The 24687-nt window shown below is 38.9% G+C and overlaps 1 protein-coding gene across 1 annotated transcript in view; it reads right to left on the bottom strand.

Annotated features, from left to right (window-relative positions):
* Positions 1-24687, bottom strand: part of DYM (dymeclin) — a 388749-nt gene that overhangs the window by 339097 nt on the left and 24965 nt on the right. The gene's annotated exons all lie outside the window — the stretch shown is intronic.

Raw genomic sequence — 24687 nt, forward strand, 5'->3', positions numbered from 1 at the left:
GCCATGGCTCACGGGCCCAGCCGCTCCGCGGCATGTGGGATCCTCCCGGACCGGGGCACGAACCCGTGTCCCCTGCATCGGCAGGCGGACTCTCAACCACTGCGCCACCAGGGAAGCCCAAACGTTAATGTTTTAAAAGAGGCTATTCAAAGGAAAAAGTTAAAGGATAAAAATTGTATATAAATTTATTATAGCAATTTTTAATGCACCAAGCAGAACCAAAAAGTATTTATATTCATCTGATTCACAGACAATTCTATAGGCTGTCATTCAACTTCCAAAATGGAAGAATCTGTAACTATTAAAATGTAAAAATTTGAGCAACTATCATGCAAGATCATACTGCATTTATTTTCTCAAGAAAGCAACAGAAAAAAATGACTTAAAAATTCAGATTCCAACCAACACAGAGAGAAAAGGAAAGAAAGGTATACTTGGAGCAAAACTTACTTTCTCCCTTATTTTCATGCTTTAAACAATGTTAGTTATGTTTTCCCCCACTTAAGCTTTTAGTTTAAGGGAACAATCAACCCTGGGCAAACTCAAGCATCTTCTTAAATAATTTTGTGTAGAAAGGTATAAATAAAACATAGGGAAATAAAGGTTTTGACTCAAGATGTAAAAGCTGAACTTCTTTTGGTCCCTCAATCTGAGAAAATAAGATGCCAAAAAAAGTCTCGAATTATTTATTCCCTTAGTAAAATGGCCTAGTACACTATTTTGGTCACCATTCAAGTAAACATATGATGAAAGAATCAGAGACAGTTTAGAAAACGGTTTAGGAGTTATCCCAGGCCCACCTCAATGACAGAGCAGGTTGTTTCAACTTGAATAGTTCTAATAAAATTGTACATAAAGCATGCCAAAGAGAATAAAAATATAAAAGCAGAGACAAGCATCAAAAATTTTACAATCACTTCTTTCTGTCAGTTAAAAACTTGTGACCTAATTCAATCAAAGTTTCTTTTCCTGTTTCTCAGCAGGAAACAGATCAAGAAACTCTGAGGGAGACCTTGAAGATGGCAGAGGAGTAAGACATGGAGATCACCTTCCTCCCCACAAATACATCAGAAATACATCTACACGTGGAACAACTCCTACAGAACACCTACTGAACGCTGGCAGAAGACCTCACACCTCCCAAAAGGCAAGAAACTCCCCACGTACCTGGGTAGGGCAAAAGAAAAAAGAAAAAACAGAGACAAAGAATAGGGTCGGGACCTGCACCTCTGGGAGGGAGCTGTGAAGGAGGAAAAGCTTCCATACACTAGGAAGCCCCTTCGCGGGTGGAGACCGGGGTGCTGGGGGGGAAGCTTTGGAGCTATGGAGGAGAGCGTGACCCAGGGACAACTTCCCCGGGAGAACACACAGCGCACCTCAGGCTGCTGCAACGTCATGCTGGCCTCTGCCGCCGCAGGCTCACCCCTCATTCCGTACCCCACCCTCCCCCCAGCCTGAGTGAGCAAGAGCCCCCTAATCAGCGGCTCCTTTAACCCCGTCCTGGCTGAGCGAAAAACAGACGCCCTCAGGCAACCTACACGCACAGGCGGGGCCAAATGCAAAGCTGAACCCCAGGAGCTGTGCGAACAAAGAAGAGAAAGGGAAATCTCTCCCAGCAGCCTCAGGGGCAGTGGATTAAATCTCCACAATCAACTTGATGTACCTTGCATCTGTGGAACACCTGAATAGACAACAAATCATCCCAAAATTGAGACGGTGAACTTTGGGAGCAACTGTAGACTTGGGGTTTGCTTTCTGCATCTAATTTGTTTCTGGTTTTATGTTTATCTTAGTTTAGTAATTAGAGTTTATTATTACCGGTAGATTTGTTCATTGATTTGGTTGCTCTCTTCCTTTTTTTTTTAACATATAGATAGATTTTTTTTTCCTTTTTTGCTTTTTGTGAGTGTGTATGTGTATGCTTCTTTGTGTGACTGTGTCTGTATACCTTTGCTTTTACCATCTGTCTTAAGGTTCTGTCTGTCCTTTTTTTTTTTTTTTTTTTTACTTTTTAGCACTTGTTATCATTGTTTTTTGGTTTCATTGCTCTCTTCTTTGTTATTTTTATGACTTTTTAATTTTTCTATTTTTAATAATTTTTTATTTTCCATTTTAATAACTTTATTTTATTTTTCTTTCTTTTTTTCTCCCTTTTCTGCTGAGCCATGTGGCTGACAGTGTCTTCACGCTCCGGACGGGTGTCAGGCCTGTGCCTGTGAGGTGGGAGAGCCGAGCTGAGGACACTGGTCCAGAAGAGACCTCCCGGATCCATGTAATATCAAACAGCAAAAGCTCTCCCAGAGATCTCCATCTCAGTGCTAAGACCCAGCTCCACTCAACAACCAGCAAGCTACAATGCTGGACACCCTATGCCAAACAACTAGCAAGAAAGGAACACAACCCCACCCATTAGCAGAGAGGCTGCCTAAGATCATAATAAGGTCACAGACACCCCAAAACACACCACCAGACACGGTCCTGCCCACCAGAAAGACAAGATCCAGCCTCATCCACCAGAACACAGGCACCAGTCCCCTTCACCAGGAAGCCTACACAACCCACTGAACCAACCTTAGCCACTGGGGGCAGACACCAAAAACAAAGGGAACTATGAACCTGCAGCCTGCAAAAAGGAGACCCCAAACACAGTAAGTTAAGCAAAATGAGACGACAAAGAAATACACAGCAGATGAAGGAGGAAGGTAAAAAACCACCAGACCAAACAAATAAAGAGGAAGCAAGCAGTCTACCTGAAAAAGAATTCAGAGTAATGGTAGTAAAGTTGATCCAAAATCTTGGAAATAGAATGGAGAAAATACAAGAAACATTTAACAAGGACCTAGAAGAACTAAAGAGCAAACAAGCAATGATGAACAACACAATAAATGAAATGAAAAATTCTCTAGAAGGAACCAATAGCAGAATAACTGAGGCAGAAGAACAGATAAGTAACCTGAAAGATAAAATAGTGGAAATAACTACCGCAGAGCAGAATAAAGAAAAAAGAATGAAAAGAATTGAGGACAGTCTCAGAGACCTCTGGGACAATATTAACTGCACCAACATTTGAATTATACGGGTCCCAGAAGAAGAAGACAAAAAGAAAGAGACTGAGAAAATATTTGAAGAGATTATAGTTGAAAACTTCCCTAATATGGGAAAGGAAATAGTCAATCAAGTCCAGGAAGCACAGAGTCCCACACAGGATAAATCCAAGAAGAAACACGCCAAAACACATATTAATCAAACTATCAAAAATTAAATACAAAGAAAAAATATTAAAAGCAGCAAGGGAAAAACAACAAATAACATACAAGGGGGGCTTCCCTGGTGGCAGAGTGGTTAAGAATCCGCCTGCCAATGCAGGGGACACAGGTTCGAGCCCTGGTCCGTGAAGATTCTACATGCCACAGAGCAACTAAGCCCATGTGCCACAACTACTGAGCCTGCGCTCTAGAGCCTGCAAGCCACAACTACTGAAGCCCGTGTGCCTAGAGCCCGTGTTCTGCAATAAGAGAAGCCACTGCAATAAGAAGCCTGCACAACGCAATGAAGAGGCCCCCGCTCACAGCAACTAAAGAAAGCCCACGCACAGCAACAGAGAACCAACACAGCCAAAAGTAAATAAATGAAATAAATAAATTTCTTTAAAAAAAAAAGAAAAATACAAGGGAATCCCCATAAGCTTAAGAGCTGATCTTTCAGCAGAAACTCTGCAAGCCACAAGGGAGTGGAAGGACATATTTAAAGTGATGAAAGGGAAAAAATTACAACCAAGATTACTTTACCCAGAAAGGATCTCATTGAGATTCGATGGAGAAATTAAAACCTTTACATACAAGCAAAAGCTAAGAGAATCCAGCACCACCAAACCAGCTTTACAACAAATGCTAAAGGAACTTCTCTAGGCAGGAAACACAAGAGAAGGAAAAGACCTACAATAACAAACCCAAAACAATTAAGAAAATGGTAATAGGAACATACATATCAATAACTACCTTAAATGTAAATGGATTAAATGCTCCAACCAAAAGACACAGACTGTATGAATGGATACAAAAAAAAAAACCCGGTATGGGGAGGGGGAAGTGTAAGCTGTGACAAAGCGAAAGAGAGGCATGGACATGTATACACTACCAAACGTGAGGTAGACAGATAGTGGGAAGCAGCCGCAGAGCACGGGGAGATCAGCTCGGTGCTTTGTGACCGCCTGGAGGGGTGGGATGGAGAGGGTGGGAGGGAGGGAGATGCATGAGGGAAGGGATGTGGGAACGGATGTATATGTATGACTGATTCACTTTGTTATAAAGCAGAAACTAATAAAAAAAAAATTTTTTTTAAAAACCCAGTATATATGCTGTCTACAAGAGACCCACTTCAGACCTAGGAACACATACAGACTGGAAGTGAGGGGATGGAAAATGATAATTCCATGCAAACGGAAATCAAAAGAAAGCTGGAGTAGCAATTCTCATATCAGACAAAATAGACTTTAAAATAAAGACTATTACAAGAGACAAAGAAGGACCCTACATAATGATCACGGTATCAATCCAAGAGGAAGATATAACAACTGTAAATATTTATGGACCCAACACAGGAGCACCTTAATACATAAAGCAAATACTAACAACCATAAAAGGGGAAATCGACAGTAACACAATCATAGTAGGGGACTTTAACACCCCATTTTCACCAATGGACAGATCATCCAAAATGAAAATAAATAAGGAAACCCAGCTTTAAATGATACATTAAAAAAGATGGACTTAATTGATATTTACAGGACATTCCATGCAAAAACAACAAAATACACTTTCTTCTCAAGTGTTCATGGAACACTCACCAGGATAGATCATACCTTGGGTGACAAATCAAGCCTTGGTGAATTTAAGAAAATAGAAATTGTATAAAGTAACTTTTCCAACCACAATGCTATGAGACTAGATATCAATTACAAGGAAAAAAATCTATAAAAAATACAAACACATGGAGGCTAAATACACTACTAAATAACCAAGAGATCAATGAAGAAATCAAAGAGGATATCAAAAAATACCTAAAAACAAATACAATGAAAACACAATGACCCAAAACCTATGGGATGCAGCAAAAGCAGTTCTAAGAGGGGAGTTTATAGCAATACAATCCTACCTCAAGAAACAAGAAACATCTCAAACAAACAACCTAACCTTACACCTAAAGCAATTAGAGAAAGAAGAACAAAAAAACCCCAAAGTTAGCAGAAGGAAAGAAATCAATAAAGATCAGATCAGAAATAAATGAAAAAGAAATGAAGGAAACAATAGCAAAGATCAATAAAACTAAAAGCTGGTTCTTTGAGAAGATGAACAGAACTGATAAACCATTAGCCAGACTCATTAAGAAAAAAGGGAGAAAAGGGAGAAGACTCAAATCAATACAATTAGAAATGAAAAACAGAAAGTAACAAATGCTACTGCAGAAATACAAAGTATCATGAGAGATTGCTACAAGCAACTATGTGCCAATAAAATGGACAAACTAGAAGAAATGGACAAATTCTTAGAAAAGCACAACCTTCTGAGCCTGAACCAGGAAGAAATAGAAAATATAAACAGACCAATCACAAGCACTGAAATTGAGACTGTGATTAAAAATCTTCCAACAGGGCTTCCCTGGTGGCGCAGTGTTCGGGAGTCCGCCTGCCGATGCAGGGGACGTGGGTTCGTGCCACGGTCCGGGAGGGTCCCACATGCTGCGGAGCGGCTGGGCCCGTGAGCCATGGCCGCTGAGCCTGCGCGTCCGGAGCCTGTGCTCCACAACGGGAGAAGCCACAGCAGTGAGAGGCCCACGTACCGCAAAAAAAAAAAATCTTCCAACAAACAAAAGCCCAGGACCAGATGGCTTCACAGGTGAATTGTATCAAACATTTAGAGAAGAGCTAACACCTATCCTTCTCAAACTCTTCCAAAATAGCAGAGAGAGGAACACTCTCAAACTCATTCTACGAGGCCACCATCACCCTGATACAAGAAAAAGATGTCACAAAAAAAGAAAACTACAGGCCAATGTCACTGATGAATACAGATGCAAAACTCCTCAACAAAATACTAGCAAACAGAATCCAACAGCACATTAAAAGGATCATACACCATGATCAAGTGGGGTTTATCCCAGGAATGCAAGGATTCTTCAATATAAGCAAATCAGTCAATGTGATACACCATATTAACAAACTGAAGGAGAAAAACCATATGATCATCTCAATAGATACAGAAAAAGCTTTTGACAAAATTCAATACCCATTTATGATAAAAACCATGCAGAAAGCAAGCACAGAGGGAACTTACCTCAACATAATAAAGGCTATATGTGACAAACCCACAGTCAACATCGTTCTCACTGGTGAAAAACTGAAACTATTTCCTCTAAGATCAGGAACAAGACAAGGTTGCCCACTCTCACCACTATTATTTAACATAGTTTGGGAAGTTTTAGCCACAGCAATCAGAGAAGATAATAAATGAAAGGAATCCAAATCAGAAAAGAAGAAGTAAAGCTGTCACTGTTTGTACATGACATGACACTATACATAGAAAATCCTAAAGATGCTACCAGAAAACTACTAGAGCTAATCAATAAATTTGGTAAAGTAGCAGGATACAAAATTAATGCACAGAAATCTCTTACATTCCTATACACTAATGATGAAAAATCTGAAAGAGAAATTAAGGAAACACTCCCATTTACCATGGCAACAAAAAGAATAAAATACCTAGGAATAAACCTACCTAAGTAGACAAAAGACCTGTATGCCAAAAACTGTAAGACACTGATGAAAGAAATTAAAGACGATACCAACAGATGGAGAGATATATACCATGTTCTTGGTTTGGAAGAATCAACATTGTGAAAATGACTATACCGCCCAAAGCAATCTACAGATGCAATGTAATCCCTATCAAACTACCAATGGCATTTTTCACAGAACTAGAACAAAAAACTGCACAATTTGTATGGAAACACAAAAGACCCTGAATAGCCAAAACAATCTTGAGAAAGAAAAATGGAGCTGAAGGAATCAGGCTCCAGGGCTTCAGAGTACACTACAAAGTTTCAGTAATCAAGACAGTATGGTACTGGCACAAAAACAGAAATATATATCAATGGAACAGGATAGAAAGCCCAGAGAGAAACACACGCACATATATGCTCACCTTATCTTTGATAAAGGAGGCAAAAATATGCAATGGAGAAAAGACAGCCTCTTCAATAAGTGGTGCTGCGAAAACTGGACAGCTACATGTAAAAGAATGAAATTAGAACACTCTCTAACATCATACACAAAAGTAAACTCAAAATGGATTAAAGACCTAAATGTAAGGCCAGACACTATAAAACTCTTGGAGGAAAACATAGGCAGAACACTCTATGACATACATCACAGCAAGATCTTTTTTGTCCCACCTCCTAGAGAAATGGAAATAAAAACAAAAATAAACAAATGGGACCTAATGAAACTTAAAAGCTTTTGCACAGCAAAAGGAAATCCTAAGCAAGATGAAAAGACAACCCTCAGAATGGGAGAAAATATTTGCAAATGAAGCAACTGACAGAGGATTAATTTCCAAAATTTACAAGCAGCTCATGCAGCTCAATATCAAAAAAACAAACAATCCAGTCCAAAAATGGGCAGAAGACCTAAATAGACATTTCTCCAAAGAAGATATACTGATTGCCAACAAACACATGAAAAGATGCTCAACATCACTAATCATTAGAGAAATGCAAATCAAAACTACAATGACGTATCACCTCACACCAGTCAGAATGGCCATCATCAAAAAATCCAGAAACAATAAATGCTGGAGAGGGTGTGGAGAAAAGGGAACCCTCTTGCACTGTTGGTGGGAATGTAAACTGATACAGCCACTATGGAGAACAGTATGGAGGTTCCTTAAAAAACTAAAAATAGAACTACCATATGACCCAGCAATCCCACTACTGGGCATGTACCCTGAGGAAACCATAATTCAAAGAGAGTCATGTACCACAATGTTCATCGCAGCAGTATTTACGATAGCCAGGACATGGAAGCAACCGAAGGGTCCATCGACAGATGAATGGATAAAGAAGATGTGGCATATATATACAATGGAATATTACTCAGCCATAAAAGGAAATGAAATTGAGTTATTTGTAGTGAGGTGGATGGACCTAGAGTCTGTCATACAGAGTGTAGTAAGTGAGAAAGAGAAAAACAAATACTGTATGCTAACACATATATATGGAATCTAAAAAAAAAAAAGGTTCTGAAGAACCTAGGGGCAGGACAGGAATAAAGACACAGACATAGAGAATGGACTTGAGGACACAGGGAGGCGGAAGGGTTAGCTGGTATGAAGTGAGAGAGTGGCATGGACATATATACACTACCAAATGTAAAATAGATAGCTAGTGGGAAGCAGCCACAGAGCACAGCCAGATCAGCTCAGTGCTCTGTGACCACCTAGAGGGGTGGAAAAAGGAGGATGGGAGGGAGACACAAGAGGGAGGAGATATGGGGATATATATATATATATCTATGTATAGCTGATTCACTTTGTTGTAAAGCAGAAACTAACACACCATTGTAAAGCAATTATACTCTAATAAAGATGTTTAAAAAAAAAAAGAAACTCTGAGGAAGGATTATTCTGGCAGCTCCCCTTAAACAGAGAAGACACAAAGCAAGGTTAAAACACAGGACAGATTATCCATCAACTTGCCTGTATTAATTGTAAATAATATATTTATTACATTTACATTGTAAACAATGGCACTCAAACATAAAGTATGTGTTATTATCACCCTCACTTTGAAACTGCTTGAAAATGTGAATATATAGATCTGGTGATTCTTTTCTCAAAGATTAGCATGTATTATTTAATGTTGCATCTCTTTAGCCATTATTTGGTAGTCAGTCAGTGACTGGTCTATGCTTCCAAATGGAGACTGTGTAGCATAATGACCAACAGAATTCATCTCTGGATCTATATAAACCTGGTTTGAATCTGGTCCATGGCAGCTACTAGCCATGTAACCTTGGAATACCTCCCCAGGCCTGTTTTCTCACATACAGGAATAATAACAGTACCAACCCCACAGACTTGATGTGAGAACTAAATGAGGAAATGCGTCTAAGGAATGCGCCCAGCACCTGGCACACAGTAAGTGCTCAATAAATAACTGCTAAATTAACGCTGCTGTTTACATTAGCCAAGTCTCTTAGCAGAACGAACATATTCTTTAGAATCCAAGGAGGATCCCTGAAAACAAAATCAGAGTGGTAACTGGAACCTAACAATGCTGAAGAGAAATGAAAGGCATTTATTTTAAAGAATTTGTAAGAAAGTACAACAAACTGAAGTTTAAAAAACATTATGTGATGTGAGAAATACATACAGTGGATATTTTTCAGCCTAAAAAGGAAGGAAATTCTGACACGTGCTACAACATGGATGAACCTTGAAAATACTACGCTAAGTGAAACAGGCCAGACACAAAAAGATAAATATTAAACGATTCCATTTATATGAGGTACCTAGAATAGGCAAATTCATAGAGACGGAAAGAAGAGTAGAGGTTACCATGGGCTGGAAAGTGGGGGGGATAGGGAGATACTATTTAATGGGTACAGAGTTTTGGTTTGAGATAATGAAAAACTTCTGGAAATGAGAGTCGTGATGACTGTAAAATACTGGGAACGTACTTAATGCCACTGAACTATACACTTAAAAATGGCTAAAATGATATAATTTTATGTTATGTAAATTATACCACAATAAAACAAACTGAGTAAAATCTTTCCATATTATAGGAGAGTAAGTAAATTACAGCAGACTAGACTAAATTCCCCAAATACCAACATTAAAGCATGCTCGTCTCTGCAACACCACACATCATAAAAAACCTTTACCATGGCCAGAAGTCCCTGTGTAATTTGTTTCCCTGCTCACTGTTCTGCCACACTGGCCTTTTTGCTATTTCTCTAACATGCAGAACTTATTCCTGCTTCAAATCCTTTACATTTGCTGTTCCCTCTACCCGGTGGAATATGCTTTCCCCAGAACATGCAGGGCTCCCTGATTTCACTAATGTCTGCTTAAATGCCGCTACCCCAGAGACCCTCTAGCTAAAGAAATTTCCCGCTGGTGTTTGTTCCCATTCTATCACTCTTCATGACCTTGCTCTGCTTTATTTTTCAAAAATGACTTTATGTATTTATTTCTTTACTTGTTTATTGCCCATTACTCCACTAAAATATAAGCTGCTTGAGAGCAGGGACCTTGCCCCTCATGTTCACTACAATGTTTCCAGCCCTTAAAAACAGTGCCTAACAAATGGGAGGCATTCAATAACCATTTTTTGGTAAATACATCTTAAAATATTCACATTTACAAATAGGAAATATATCAAATACATTAATTTTTATAAGTTACTTAACAGTAATACAGTACAATCACATATTTATGGGGGGAGGGAGACATAAATACATATGTCTATTATTAGGAATGTCCATTAAAAAAAAAGTATGGAAAAACATATACCAAAATATCAACAGTGGTTATCTCTATATGATGATAATACAGGACAATTTTCCCTTTTGTTTCTGTATTTTCTAACTTTTATACAATGAAAGATTTGTGTGATTTAAAAAGAAAAAAAAAGACTATTTTACCAGCAAATCAACTACCAAGAACTCACTCCAGTTATATAGTTAAGGATATGCACAAAGACTTGGCTACAAGGAATTCCAGCATAGTTTTTTATATACAATCAGGAAAAATAAGAAACAAACAAAATGTTCAACGATATAAATTATGGACATCTATAAGACAGAACATTCTACAACCATTTAAAATTATGTTGTATGAACACAATGCCATGAAGAATATGTGAGTTAAAGAAAAAATGTGTAGAATATGATGCAAATGTTTTTAAATGAGAGAGAGAACTGACAAGATATACACCAAAAAGTTAACAAAGGTTACTTCTGATTAATGTTATGTTTATCATTTTTACCTTCCTTGAGCTTTTCTGTATTTAAAGGTACTAAACATGAACACACATGACTTTGCAACTGAGAAAAATGCGTTTAGTGATTGTGTGACTATACCAAAAGCTGCCTCTTGCCTTATTTGAGCACCATCTAGTGCTCAGTACACATAATACAATTCTCATTAGGTAGTAAAGGCTTCTAAAAAGTAGCCTTTATAAAAAGGACATGGAGTCTACACAAAGACAAATATTACTATAGTCAGGGTTTGGCCTAATTTTTAAAACAGCTGAACAATTAATTCAAAAGAGTCATAGGATTTTCAATCAGAGGATAAAGCAGTCATCAGAAAATTGGTTCAATTTCTGCTACTTATTTTCAACCCTCAAATATTTTAGACTAACTCTCAAGACAGAGAGCCCTTGCACTTTTTTAAATTAATGGGTATTTATTCCTTGAAAGAAGAGGAAAGTCAGACACTTTACATGCATTATGGTGTTTTGTCCTCCCCACAAATCTATATACATGGTAGGTAATATTATTTCCATTTTACAGAAGCGTCAACAGGCTCGGTGAGAATTAAGTAGCTTGACTAAACTCACAGAGGTAATAAGCAGTAGAGCTGAGATGCAAGACAAAGTCAGCCTGGCTCCAAAATCTATGCTCCTCCTACCATGTTCCACTGTCTCCATTCTCTACACTTTGCCCAAAATCACCACACCTTTTGGCAAACTGATTCTCATTCTTGGTAAGCACACAAGCTGTCACTACATTGCTCAGCACTTCTCTCAAATATAGAATTCTAAGCTTATTAAGTATTAATGCTCAAGTCAAATATCAATTTAAAATAAAAGAGCTTTTAACGAATAGTGGCTGGAGGACTTCCCATTTCCTGTACAGGCAAAGAAATTCAGACCTTCATTACATGGTGGTTATGTCACTGCAGCTGCCTCCCATCTGGTTTCCCTTCCTGAGTTTCTCCTCTTTCCTCCTCTTTCCAATCTACCACTCACTCCACCCCAAAAGTAAACTCCTTAAAACAATGCTTTCACCAAATCCACGTAACAAGAACCCACAAGGAATCAATTCTAATCCTCAGCTTTCTAACCAGTGTGCCAAAAATGGGCAAGTGGACAGATTGTGATCTTCCTGTTACGTCCCCGGTGGTCAGAACCCCTGCACCCTCAGAGCCTCCAGGCCACCACATACATCTGACCAGCCTTATCAGTTTCCAAACAAACAAAAAACAAAAACAAAAAAAAAACAAGAAGTATGTTGGGAAGCACGTTCAGTGTTCCATAAAATCTGTTTCTGACCTATTATACTTGTTTCTCATGCTCTACCAACACAAACTGGAAGAATTAATGGAAGTCATTTGGCCATACTTTACTCACAGGACAGAAGCCACTTCTACCATACATATAAGGCTACTGCCATATTATATGTAATGGGTTACATATAAGGCTATTGCTGTATTATTCAATATATGTAACTGGAAAACACTGGAAGCAATCCAAATGGTAAAAGTAAATGGCTACATGAATTCTGGTATGTTCAGCAATCGACAGACACTTTGGTTTCTTCCATACATTGGCTGTTGTAAATATTCTGCAATGAACATAGGGGTGCATGTATCTCTTCTAACTAGTGTTTCCACTTTCTTTGGAAAAATACCCAGAAGGAAAATAGGTAGTTCTATTTTTACTTTTTGAGGAACCTCCATACTGTTTTCCATAGTGACCGTACCAACATACATTCCTGCCAACGGGGCACAAGGGTTTCCTTTTCTCCACATCCTCACCAACACATATTTGTTGTCTTTTTGATGATAGCCATTCTGACAGATGTGAGGGGGTATCTCATTGTGGTTTTAATTTGCGTTGTGCTTTTAATTTGCATTTCCCTGATGATTAGTGGTACTGAATATCCTTTCATGTGTCTGATGGCTATCTGTATGTCTTCTTTGGAAAAATGTGTATTCAGGTTCTCTACCCATTTTTTAATCCAGTTATTTGTTTTTTTGATGTTGAGTTGTATGAGTTCTTTGTTCATTTTGGATATTAAACCCTTATCTGATGTATCATTTGCAAACATATTCTCCCATTCAGTAGACTGACTGCCTTTTCATTTTCTCAATAGTTTCCATTGCTATGCAAAAGCTTTTTAGTTTGATGTAGTCCCATTTGTTTATTTGTGCTTTTATTTCCCCTGCCTGAGGAGACATATCCAAAAAATATTGCTAAGAACAATGTCAAAGAGCATATACTACCCATGTTATCTTCTAGGAGTTTTATGGTTTCAGGCCTTACATTAAATCTTTAACCCATTTTGAGTTTATTTTTGTATATGGTGTTAAAGAATGTTCTAATTTCATTCTTTTACATGGAGCTGTCCAGTTTTCCCAGCACCACTTACTGAAGAGATTGTCTTTTCTCCATTGTATATTCTTGCCTCTTTTGTTGTAGACTAATTGATCATAAGTGTGTGGGTTTATTTCTAGGCTCTCAATTCTGTTCCATTGATCTGTGTCTGTTTTTGTGCCAGTACCATGCTATTTTGATTACTGCAGCTTTGTAGTATAGTTTGAAATCAGGGAGTGTGTTATCTCCAGCTTTGTTCTTCTTTCTCAAGATTTTTTTGGCTATTCAGGGTCTTGGGTGTTTCCATACAAATTTTAGAATTATTTGCTCTAGTTACGTGAAAAACACCATTGGTATTTTGATAAGGATTGCACTAAATCTGTAGATCGCCTTTGGGAGTATGGTCATTTTAACAATATTAATTCTTCCAATCCATAAGTAGGATATACCTTTCCATTTGTTTGTGTTGTCTTCCATTTCTTTCATCAATATCTTACAGTTTTCTGAGTACAGGTCTTTTACCTCCTTGTTTAGATTTATTCCCAAGTATTTTTTTGATGCAGTTGAAAATAGGATTATTTTCTTAATTTCTATTTGATAGTTCATTGTTAGTTCAAACACAACAGATTTCTATATATTAGTTTTGTAACCTGCAGCTTTACTGAACTCATTTATTACTTCTAATAGTTTTTTGGTGGTATCTTTAGAATTTTCTATACATAGTTTCATGTTGTCTGCAAACAGTGACAGTTCTACTTCTTCCTTTCCAATTTGGATTCCTTTTATTTCTTCTTCTTGTATGACTTCTCTGGCTAGGACTTCCAATACTCTGTTGAATAAAAGTGGCAAGAGTGGGCATCCTTTTCTTGTTCCTGATCTCACAGCAAATGCTTTCAATTTTTCACCATTGAGTATGATGTTAGATGTGGGCTTGTCATATATTAAGCTGAGTTATGTTTCCTCTATAGCTACAGTTTGTTGAGAGTTTTTATCATAAATGGATGTTGAATTTTGTCAATTATTCTGCATCTACTGAGATGATCATATGATTTAGTCTTCAATATGTTAATGTGGTGTATCATATTGATTTGCAGATACTGAAACATCATCCTTGCATCCCTGGGATGAATTCCAATTGATCATGGTGTATGATCCTTTTAATGTACTGTTGAATTCAGTTTGCTAATATTTTGTTGAGAATTTTTGCATCAGTAATATTGGCCTGTAATTTTCTTTTTCTTGTGGTCTTTTCTGGTTTGGGTATCTGGGTGACACTGTTCTCACAGAATGAGTTCAGGAGCATTTCTCTGCAATTTTTTGGAATAGCTTGAGAAGGATAGGTGTTATTTCTTCCTTAAATGTTTGGTAGAATTCACCTGTGATGCCATCTGGTCCTGGACTTTTGTTTGTTGGCAGTTTTTGGATTACTGATTCAATTTCATTACTGGTAACTGGTCTGCTCGTATTTTCTATTTACTCCTAATTCAGTCTTGGAAGACTGTACACCCTAGGAATTAATCTGTTTCTTCTAGGTTGTCCATTATACTGGCATATAATTGTTCATAGTAATCTCTTATGATCCTTTGTATTTCTGTGCTGTCAGTTGTAACTGCCCTTTCATTTCTAATTTATATGGGTCCTCCCTTTATCTTGACGAGTCTGGCTAAAGGTTTATCCATTTTGTTTATCTTTTCAAAGAATCAGCTCTTAGTTTCATTGATCTTTTCTATTGTTTTTCTAGCCTCTACTTCATTTATTTCTGCTCTGGTCTTTGTTATTTCTTTCCTTCTACTAACCTTGGGTTTTGCTTCTCTTTATAGTTCCTTTAGGCATAAGGTTAGATTGTTTGAGATTTTTCTTGTTTCCTGAGGTAGGCCTGTATCTCTATAAACTTCCCTCTTAGAACTGCTTTTGCTACACCCCACAGATTTTGGATCGTTGTGTTTCTGTTTTCATTTGTCTCCAGGTTTTTTCTTTCCTCCTTGAAATCTTCAGTGACCCAACAGTTGTTTAATAGCATATTGTTTACCCTCCACATATTTGGGGTTTTCTTCAGTTTTTTTTTTTTTTCTTGTAACTGATCTCTAGTCTCATATTGATGTGGTTACAAAAGATGCTTGATGTGATTTCAATCTTCTTAAATTTACTGAGACTTGTTTTGTGCCCTAGCATGTGATCTATCCTAGAGAATGTCCCACGTGGACTTGAAGGTGTATTCTCATGCTTTGGGATGGAATATATATAGTAAGCATATATCATCTGGTCTAATATGTCATTTGGGCCAGAGTTTCCTTACTGATTTTCTGTCTGGATGATCTGTCCATTGATGTAAGTGGGGTGTTAAAGTCCCCCACTATTGCTGTGTTCCTGTCAGTTTTTCCCTTTATGTTTGTTAACTACTTTATGTATTTAGGTGTTCCTATATTGGGCACATATATATATTTACAATTGTATATCTTCTTGTTGTATTGATCCTTTGATCGTTATGTAACGTCCTTGTCTCTTGTTACAGTCTTTGTTTTAAAGTCTATTTTGTCTGATATAAGTACTGCTACTCCTGCTTTCTTTTTGTTTCCATTTGCATGGGATAACTTTTCCATCCTCTCACTTTCAGTCTGTGTCTTTAGATCTGAACTGAGTCTCTTGTAGGCAGCATATAGATGGGTCTTGCTTTTGTATCCCTTCCGCCACTCTATGTCTTTTGATTGGATCATTTAGTCTATTTACATTTAAAGTAATTATTGATAGGTATGTACTTATTGCTATTTTGTTAATCATTTTCTGGTTGTTTTTGTAGTTTTTGTTCCTTTCTTCGACCTTTAGTGTTATGTTTGGATTCCTTTCTCTTTTTTCGTGTGCATCTATTATAGATTTTTGGTTTGTGGCTACCATGAGGTTTATATATAACTATACATATAAACTACATATACATAGTTTAGTGTTTTGACATCATATTCAACACCTTTTTGTTTCATGTATCCCTTAACTACTTATTGTGGATATAGATGATTCTACTACCTTTGTCTTTAGCACAGTTTTGTTTCTTGGTTTTGCTACTATATTTAGTATGAAATCAGTCATATAAGTAATTTTAAAACATTTTATTAAGACAAACAGTATATTACTTAAACTTTACTCTTGAATTAATATTTATTTATCTATCTATCTATTTATTTATTTATGGCTGCGTTGGGTCTTTGTTGCTGCGCACAGCCTTTCTCTAATTGCAGCCAGCAGGGGCTTCTCCTGTACAGCACGGGCTCTAGACACGGAGGATTCAGTAGTTGTGGCTCGCGGGCTCTAGAGTGCAGGCTCAGTAGCTGTAGCACACAGGCTTGGCTGCTCCACGGCATGTGGGATCTTCCCAGACCAGGGCTCAAACTCATGTCCCTGGCGGGGGGTACGAAAGAGGAACCCGAAGGGCGCGGGGGGGTCCAGGGACTTCCCTGGTGGCGCAGTGGTTAAGAATCCACCTGCCCGGGGAGCCGGAGGAAGATGGCGGAAGAGTAAGACGCGGAGATCACCTTCCTCCCCACAGATACATCAGAAATTCATCTACACGTGGAACAACTCCAACAGAACACCTACTGAACGCTGACAGAAGACCTCAGACCCCCCAAAAGGCAAGAAACTCCCCACATACCTGGGTAGGTCAAAAGAAAAAAAGAATAAACAGAGACAATAGGATATGGACGGGACCTGCACCAGTGGGAGGGAGCCGTGAAGGAGGGAAGGTTTCTACACACTACAAGCCCCTTCGAGGGCAGAGACTGCAGGTGGAGGGGGAAAGCTTCGGAGTAGCGGAGGAGAGCACAGCAACAGGGGTGTGGAGGGCAAAGCAGAGAGATTTTGGCACAGAGGATCGGTGCCCTCAGGCACACACCAGCCCGAGAGACTTGTCTGCTGGGCCGCCAGGGCGGGCGGGGCTGGGAGCTGAGGCTCGGGTATCGGCTTTCAGTCGGAGCGCAGGGAGAGGTCTGGGGCTGGCGGCAGGAAGAGACCCTGAAGGGGTTAGTGCTAGCCCGGAGGGAGTCCGGGGAAAGGGTCTGGAGCTACCGGAGAGGCAAGAGACTTTTTTCCCTTTTGTTGCCTGGTGCGCGAGGAGAGGGCATTCCCCTCCCTCCCCTCTGCCTGAGTGAGCCAGAGCCCCCGAATCAGCGGCTCCTTTAAACCCGTCCTGTCTGAGCGAAGAACGGACGCCCTCCGGCGACCTACGCGCAGAGGCGGGGCCAGGTCCAAGGCTGAGACCCGGGAGCTGTGAGAGCAGAGACAGGGAAATCTCTCTGTGCAGCCTCCGAGGCAGCGGATTAAAGCTCCACGGTCCATTTGATGTGCCCTGCGTCTGTGGAGTGCATGAATGGACAGCGAATCATCCCGAATTGAGGAAGTGGACCTTGAGGACAAGATTTAAGACTTTCCCCCCCTTTTTTTTCCTCTTTTTACAACGAATTATCTCAAATTAAGGAGGTGGACTTAGCAAGATTTCAGACTTTTCGCCCTTTTCCTCTTTTTACAACGAATTATCCCAAATCGAGGACGTGGACTTGGAGAGCAAGATTTTTTATTTTTCCCCCTGCTCTCTTTTTGTGAATGTGTATGTGTAATCTTCTGTGTAAGATTCTCTCTGTATAGCTTTGCTTCCACCATATGTCCCAGGGTTCTTTCGGTCCGTGTTTTTTTTCAATAATTACTTTTTAATTTTAATAACGCTACTATATTTCATACTTTATTCTTATTTTACTTTACCTGCTCTTTCTTTTTTTCCTCCCTTCCCTTCCTCCCTCCCTCCCTCCGCTCCTCCTTTCCTTCTTTCTTTTTCTTTCCTCCATCCCTCCCTCCCTCCCACCCTTCTTCTTTCCACTTTCTTTTTCTTTCCTTCCTTCCTCCCTCCCTCCCTCCCTCCTGTCTTTCTTTCTTTCTTTCCTTCCTCCCTCCCTCCCTCTCTTCTTCCATTCACTCTTCCTTTTGCTTTCATTCCTCCCTCCCTCCCTCCTTTCTTTCCTTTCTTTCCATCCTTCCTCCCTCCCTCCTTTCTTTCTTTCTTCCTTCCTTCCTTCCTTACTTCCCTTCTTCCTTTCTTTCAATCTCTCTTTCTTTCTTCTACTAATTATTTCTTTCTACTTTTTCTCACTGTTATTCTGAGCCGGGTGGATGAAAGGCTCTTGGTGCTGCAGCCAGGAGTTAGTGCTGTGCCTCTGAAGTGGGAGAGCCAACTTCAGGACACGGGTCCACAAGAGACCTCCCAGCTCCACATAATATCAAGCAGCGAAAATCTCCCAGGGATCTCCATCTCAACACCAGCACCCAGCTTCAGTCAACGACCAGCAAGCTACAGTGCTGGTCACCCTATGCCAAGCAACTAGCAAGGCAGGAACACAACCCCACCCATTAGCAGAGAGGATACCTAAAAACATAATAAGGCCACAGGCACCCCAAAACACACCACCAGACGTGGACCTGTCCACCAGAAAGACAAGATCGAGCTTCAACCACCAGAACACAGGCATTAGTCCCCCCCACCAGGAAGCCTACACAACCTACTGAAACAACCTTAGCCACGGGGGACAGACACCAAAAACAACGGGAACTACGAATCTGCAGCCTGCAAAAAGGAGACCCCAAACACAGTAACATAAGCAAAATGAGAAAGCAGAAAAACACACAGCAGGTGAAGGAGCAAGATAAAAACCTACCAGACCTAACAAATGAAGAGGTAATAGGCAGTCTACCTGAAAAAGAATTCAGAATAATGATAGTAAAGCTGATCCAAGATTCTATTTCCCAGATCCAAAATCTTGGAAATAGAATAGACAATATGCAAGAAACAGTTAACAAGGACCTAGAAGAACTAAAGATGAATCAAGCATCGATTAAAAACACAATAAATGAAATGAAAAATACTCTAGATGGGATCAATAGCAGAATAACTGAGGCAGAAGAACGGATAAGTGAGGTGGAAGATAAAATAGTGGAAATAACTGATGCAGAGAAAAATAAAGAAAAAAGAATGAAAAGAACAGAGGACAGTCTCAGAGACCTCTGGGACAACATTAAACGCACCAACATTCGAATTATAGGGGTTCCAGAAGAAGAAGAGAAAAAGAAAGGGACTGAGAAAATATTTGAAGAGATTATAGTTGAAAACTTCCCTAATATGGGAAAGGAAATAGTTAATCAAGTCCAGGAGGCACAGAGAGTCCCATACAGAATAAATCCAAGAAGAAATACGCCAAGACACATATTAATCAAACTGTCAAAAATTAAACACAAAGAAATCATATTAAAAGCAGCAAGGGAAAAACAACAAATAACACACAAGGGAATCCCCATCAGGTTAACAGCTGATCTCTCAGCAGAAACTCTACAAGCCAGAAGGGAGTGGCAGGACATAATTAAAGTGATGAAGGAGAGAAACCTGCAACCAAGATTACTCTACCCAGCAAGGATCTCATTCAGATTTGATGGAGAAATTAAAACCTTTACAGACAAGCAAAAGCTGAGAGAGTTCAGCACCACCAAACCAGCTTTACAACAAATGCTAAAGGAACTTCTCTAGGCAAGAAACACAACAGAAGGACTATACCTACAATAACGAACCCAAAGCCATTAAGGAAATGGGAATAGGAACATACATATCAATAATTACCTTAAATGTAAATGGACTAAATGCTCCCACCAAAAGACACAGAGTGGCTGAATGGATACAAAAACAAGACCCATATATATGCTGTCTACAAGAGACCCACTTCAGACCTAGAGACACATACAGATTGAAAGTAAGGGGATGGAAAAAGATATTCCATGCAAATGGAAATCAAAAGAAAGCTGGAGTAGCAATTCTTATATCAGACAAAATAGACTTTAAAATAAAGATTATTAGAAGAGACAAAGAAGGACACTACATAACGATAAAGGGATCGATCCAAGAAGAAGATATAACAATTGTAAATATTTATGCACCCAACATAAGAGCACCTCAATACATAAGGCAAATACTAACAGCCATAAAAGGGGAAATCGACAGTAACACAATCATAGTAGGGGACTTTAACACCCCACTTTCACCAATGGACAGATCATCCAAAATGAAAATAAATAAGGAAACACAAGCTTTAAATGATACATTAAACAAGATGGACTTAGTTGATATTTATAGGACATTCCACCCAAAAACAACAGAATACACATTTTTCTCAAGTGCTCACGGAACATTCTCCAGGATAGATCATATCTTGGGTCACAAATCAAGCCTTGGTAAATTTAAGAAAATTGAAATTGTATCAAGTATCTTTTCCGACCACAATGCTATGAGACTAGACATCAATTACAGGAAAAAATCTGTAAAAAATACAAACACATGGAGGCTAAACAATACACTACTCAATAATGAAGTGATCACTGAAGAAATCAAAGAGGAAATTAAGAAATACTTAGAAACAAATGACAATGGAGACACGACGACCCAAAACCTATGGGACGCAGCAAAAGCAGTTCTATGGGGAAAGTTTATAGCAATACAATCCCACCTTAAGAAACAGGAAACATTTCGAGTAAACAACCTGACCCTGCACCTAAAGCAATTAGAGAAAGAAGAACAAAAAACCCCCAAAGTTAGCAGAAGGAAAGAAATCATAAAGATTAGATCAGAAATAAATGAAAAAGAAATGAAGGAAACGATAGCAAAGATCAACCAAACTAAAAGCTGGTTCTTTGAGAAGATAAACAAAATTGAAAAACCATTAGCCAGACTCATCAAGAAAAGAAGGGAGAAGACTCAAATCAGTAGAATTAGAAATGAAAAAGGAGAAGTAACAACTGACACTGCAGAAATACAAAAGATCATGAGAGATTACTATAAGCAACTCTATGCCAATAAAATGGACAACCTGGAAGAAATGGACAAATTCTTAGAAATGCACAACCTACCAAGACTGACTCAGGAAGAAATAGAAAATATGAATAGACCAATCACAAGCACTGAAATTGAAACTGTGATTAAAAATCTTCCATCAAACAAAAGCCCAGGACCAGATGGCTTCACAGGCGAATTCTATCAAACATTTAGAGAAGAGCTAACACCCATCCTTCTCAAACTCTTCCAAACAATATCAGAGGAAGGAACACTCCCAAACTCATTCTACGAGGCCACCATCACCTTGATACCAAAACCAGGCAAGGATGTCACAAAGAAAGAAAACTACAGGCCAATATCACTGATGAACATAGATGCAAAAATCCTCAACAAAATACTAGCAAACAGAATCCAACAGCACATTAAAAGGATCATACACCATGATCAAGTGGGGTTTATTCCAGGAATGCAAGGATTCTTCAATATACGCAAATCAATCAATGTGATACACCATATTAACAAGTTGAAGGAGAAAAACCATATGATCATCTCAATAGATGCAGAGAAAGCTTTCGACAAAATTCAACACCCATTTATGATAAAAACCCTGCAGAAAGTAGGCATAGAGGGAACTTTCCTCAACATAATAAAGGCCATATATGACAAACCCACAGCCAACATTGTCCTCCATGGTGAAAAACTGAAACCATTTCCACTAAGATCAGGAACAAGACAAGGCTTCCCACTCTCACCACTCTTATTCAACATAGTTTTGGAAGTTTTAGCCACAGCAATCAGAGAAGAAAAGGAAATAAAAGGAATCCAAATTGGAAAAGAAGAAGTAAAGCTGTCACTGTTTGCAGATGACATGATACTATACATAGAGAATCCGAAAGATGCTACCGAAAAACTACTAGAGCTAATCAATGAATTTGGTAAAGTAGCAGGATGCAAAATTAATGCACAGAAATCTCTGGCATTCCTGTACACTAATGATGAAAAATCTGAAAATGAAATCAAGAAAACACTCCCATTTACCATTGCAACAAAAAGAATAAAATATCTAGGAATAAACCTACCTAAGGAGACAAAAGACCTGTATGCAGAAAATTATAAGACACTGATGAAAGAAATTAAAGATGATATAAATAGATGGAGAGATATACCATGCTCCTGGATTGGAAGAATCAATATTGTGAAAATGACTCTACTACCCAAAGCAATCTACAGATTCAATGCAATCCCTATCAAACTACCACTGGCATTTTTCACAGAAGTAGAACAAAAAATTTCAAAATTTGTTTGGAAAAACAAAAGACCCCGAATAGCCAAAGCAATCTTGAGAACGAAAAACGGAGCTGGAGGAATCAGGCTGCCTGACTTCAGACTATACTACAAAGCTACAGTAATTAAGACAGTGTGGTACTGGCATAAAAACAGAAAGATAGATCAGTGGATCAGGATAGAAAGCCCAGAGATAAACCCACGCACATATGGCCAACTTATCTTTGATAAAGGAGGCAGGAATGTACAGTGGAGAAAGGACAGCCTCTTCAATAAGTGGTGCTGGGAAAACTGGGCAGGGACATGTAAAAGTATGAGATTAGATCATTCCCTAACACCATACACAAAAATAAGCTCAAAATGGATTAAAGACCTAAATGTAAGGCCAGAAACTATCAAACTCTTAGAGGAAAACATAGGTAGAACACTCTATGACATAAATCACAGCAAGATCCTTTTGGACCCACCTCCTAGAGAAATGGAAATAAAAACAAAGATAAACAAATGGGACCTAATGAAACTTCAAAGCTTTTGCACAGCAAAGGAAACCATAAACAAGACCAAAAGACAACCCTCAGAATGGGAGAAAATATTTGCAAATGAAGCAACTGACAAAGGATTAATCTCCAAAATTTATAAACAGCTCATGCAGCTCAATAGCAAAAAAACAAACAACCCAATCCAAAAATGGGCAGAAGACTTAAATAGGCATTTCTCCAAAGAAGATATACAGACTGCCAACAAACACATGAAAGAATGCTCAACATCATTAATCATTAGAGAAATGCAAATCAAAACTACAATGAGATATCATCTCACACCAGTCAGAATGGCCATCATCAAGAAATCTAGAAACAATAAATGCTGGAGAGGGTGTGGAGAAAAGGGAACACTCTTGCACTGCTGGTGGGAATGTGAATTGGTACAGCCACTATGGAGAACAGTATGGAGGTTCCTTAAAAAACTAAAAATAGAACTACCATATGACCCAGCAATCCCACTACTAGGCATATACCCTGAGAAAACCATAATTCAAAAAGAGACATGTACCAAAATGTTCATTGCAGCTCTATTCACAATAGCCCGGAGCTGGAAACAACCTAAGTGTCCATCATCGGATGAATGGATAAAGAAGATGTGGCACATATATACAATGGAATATTACTCAGCCATAAAAAGAAACGAAACTGAGCTATTTGTAATGAGGTGGATAGACCTAGAGTCTGTCATACAGAGTGAAGTAAGTCAGAAAGAGAAAGACAAATACCGTATGCTAACACATATATATGGAATTTAAAAAAAAAAAAATGTCATGAAGAACCTAGGGGTAAAACGGGAATAAAGACACAGACCTACTTGAGAATGGACTTGAGGATATGGGGAAGGGGAAGGGTAAGCTGTGACAAAGGGAAAGAGAGGCATGGACATATATACACTACCAAACGTAAGGTAGATAGATAGTGGGAAGCGGCCGCAGAGCACAGGGAGATCAGCTCGGTGCTTTGTGACCGCCTGGAGGGGTGGGATGGGGAGGGTGGGAGGGAGGGAGATGCATGAGGGAGGGGATGTGGGAACAGATGTATATGTATGACTGATTCACTTTGTTATAAAGCAGAAACTAATAATAAAAAAAAAAAAAAAAAAAAAAACTCATGTCCCCTGCACTGGCAGGCAGATTCTTAACCACTGAGCCACCAGGGAAGTCCCTACTCTTGAATTAATCTTGATTTTATTTCAGACCTTTGCTTCACAAGGAATTTTAGTAAGGTGGAAAGTTAAAAACTATTGAAGAATCTAAAGATTTTTCAACCATGCCTGGAAACTATAACAAAATCTGGTTATTCTAGTGCCAAAAAACAGTTTATAGTAAGGAAGGATTAGATTAGTCCTGAAGGACTTAGTGCTTCTAAAAAAACTGGCAGCCATCAATTTTTGGCTGCACTTGAAGACAGCACATAAGGGATCCAAGGAATTCCAGGAGTGAGCAATCTCAGAAATGTCTGGATTCAGAGTCTTCCCTAAAGATATTCCTCTTAGTCTTGAATAATTCATAAACTAGGTAATTCCATCCCTGACTGTCAATGAGGTGGTGGCACCTTCTACCTCAAGGCCTGCTCAATGTCAAGGTTCACACATCAAATACCAGACTGAGGAGCTGGGGTGGGGGTGGG

Source organism: Hyperoodon ampullatus (assembly GCF_949752795.1).
Source record: "Hyperoodon ampullatus genome assembly, chromosome: 13".
In the NCBI taxonomy this organism is placed as follows: Eukaryota; Metazoa; Chordata; class Mammalia; order Artiodactyla; family Ziphiidae; genus Hyperoodon; species Hyperoodon ampullatus.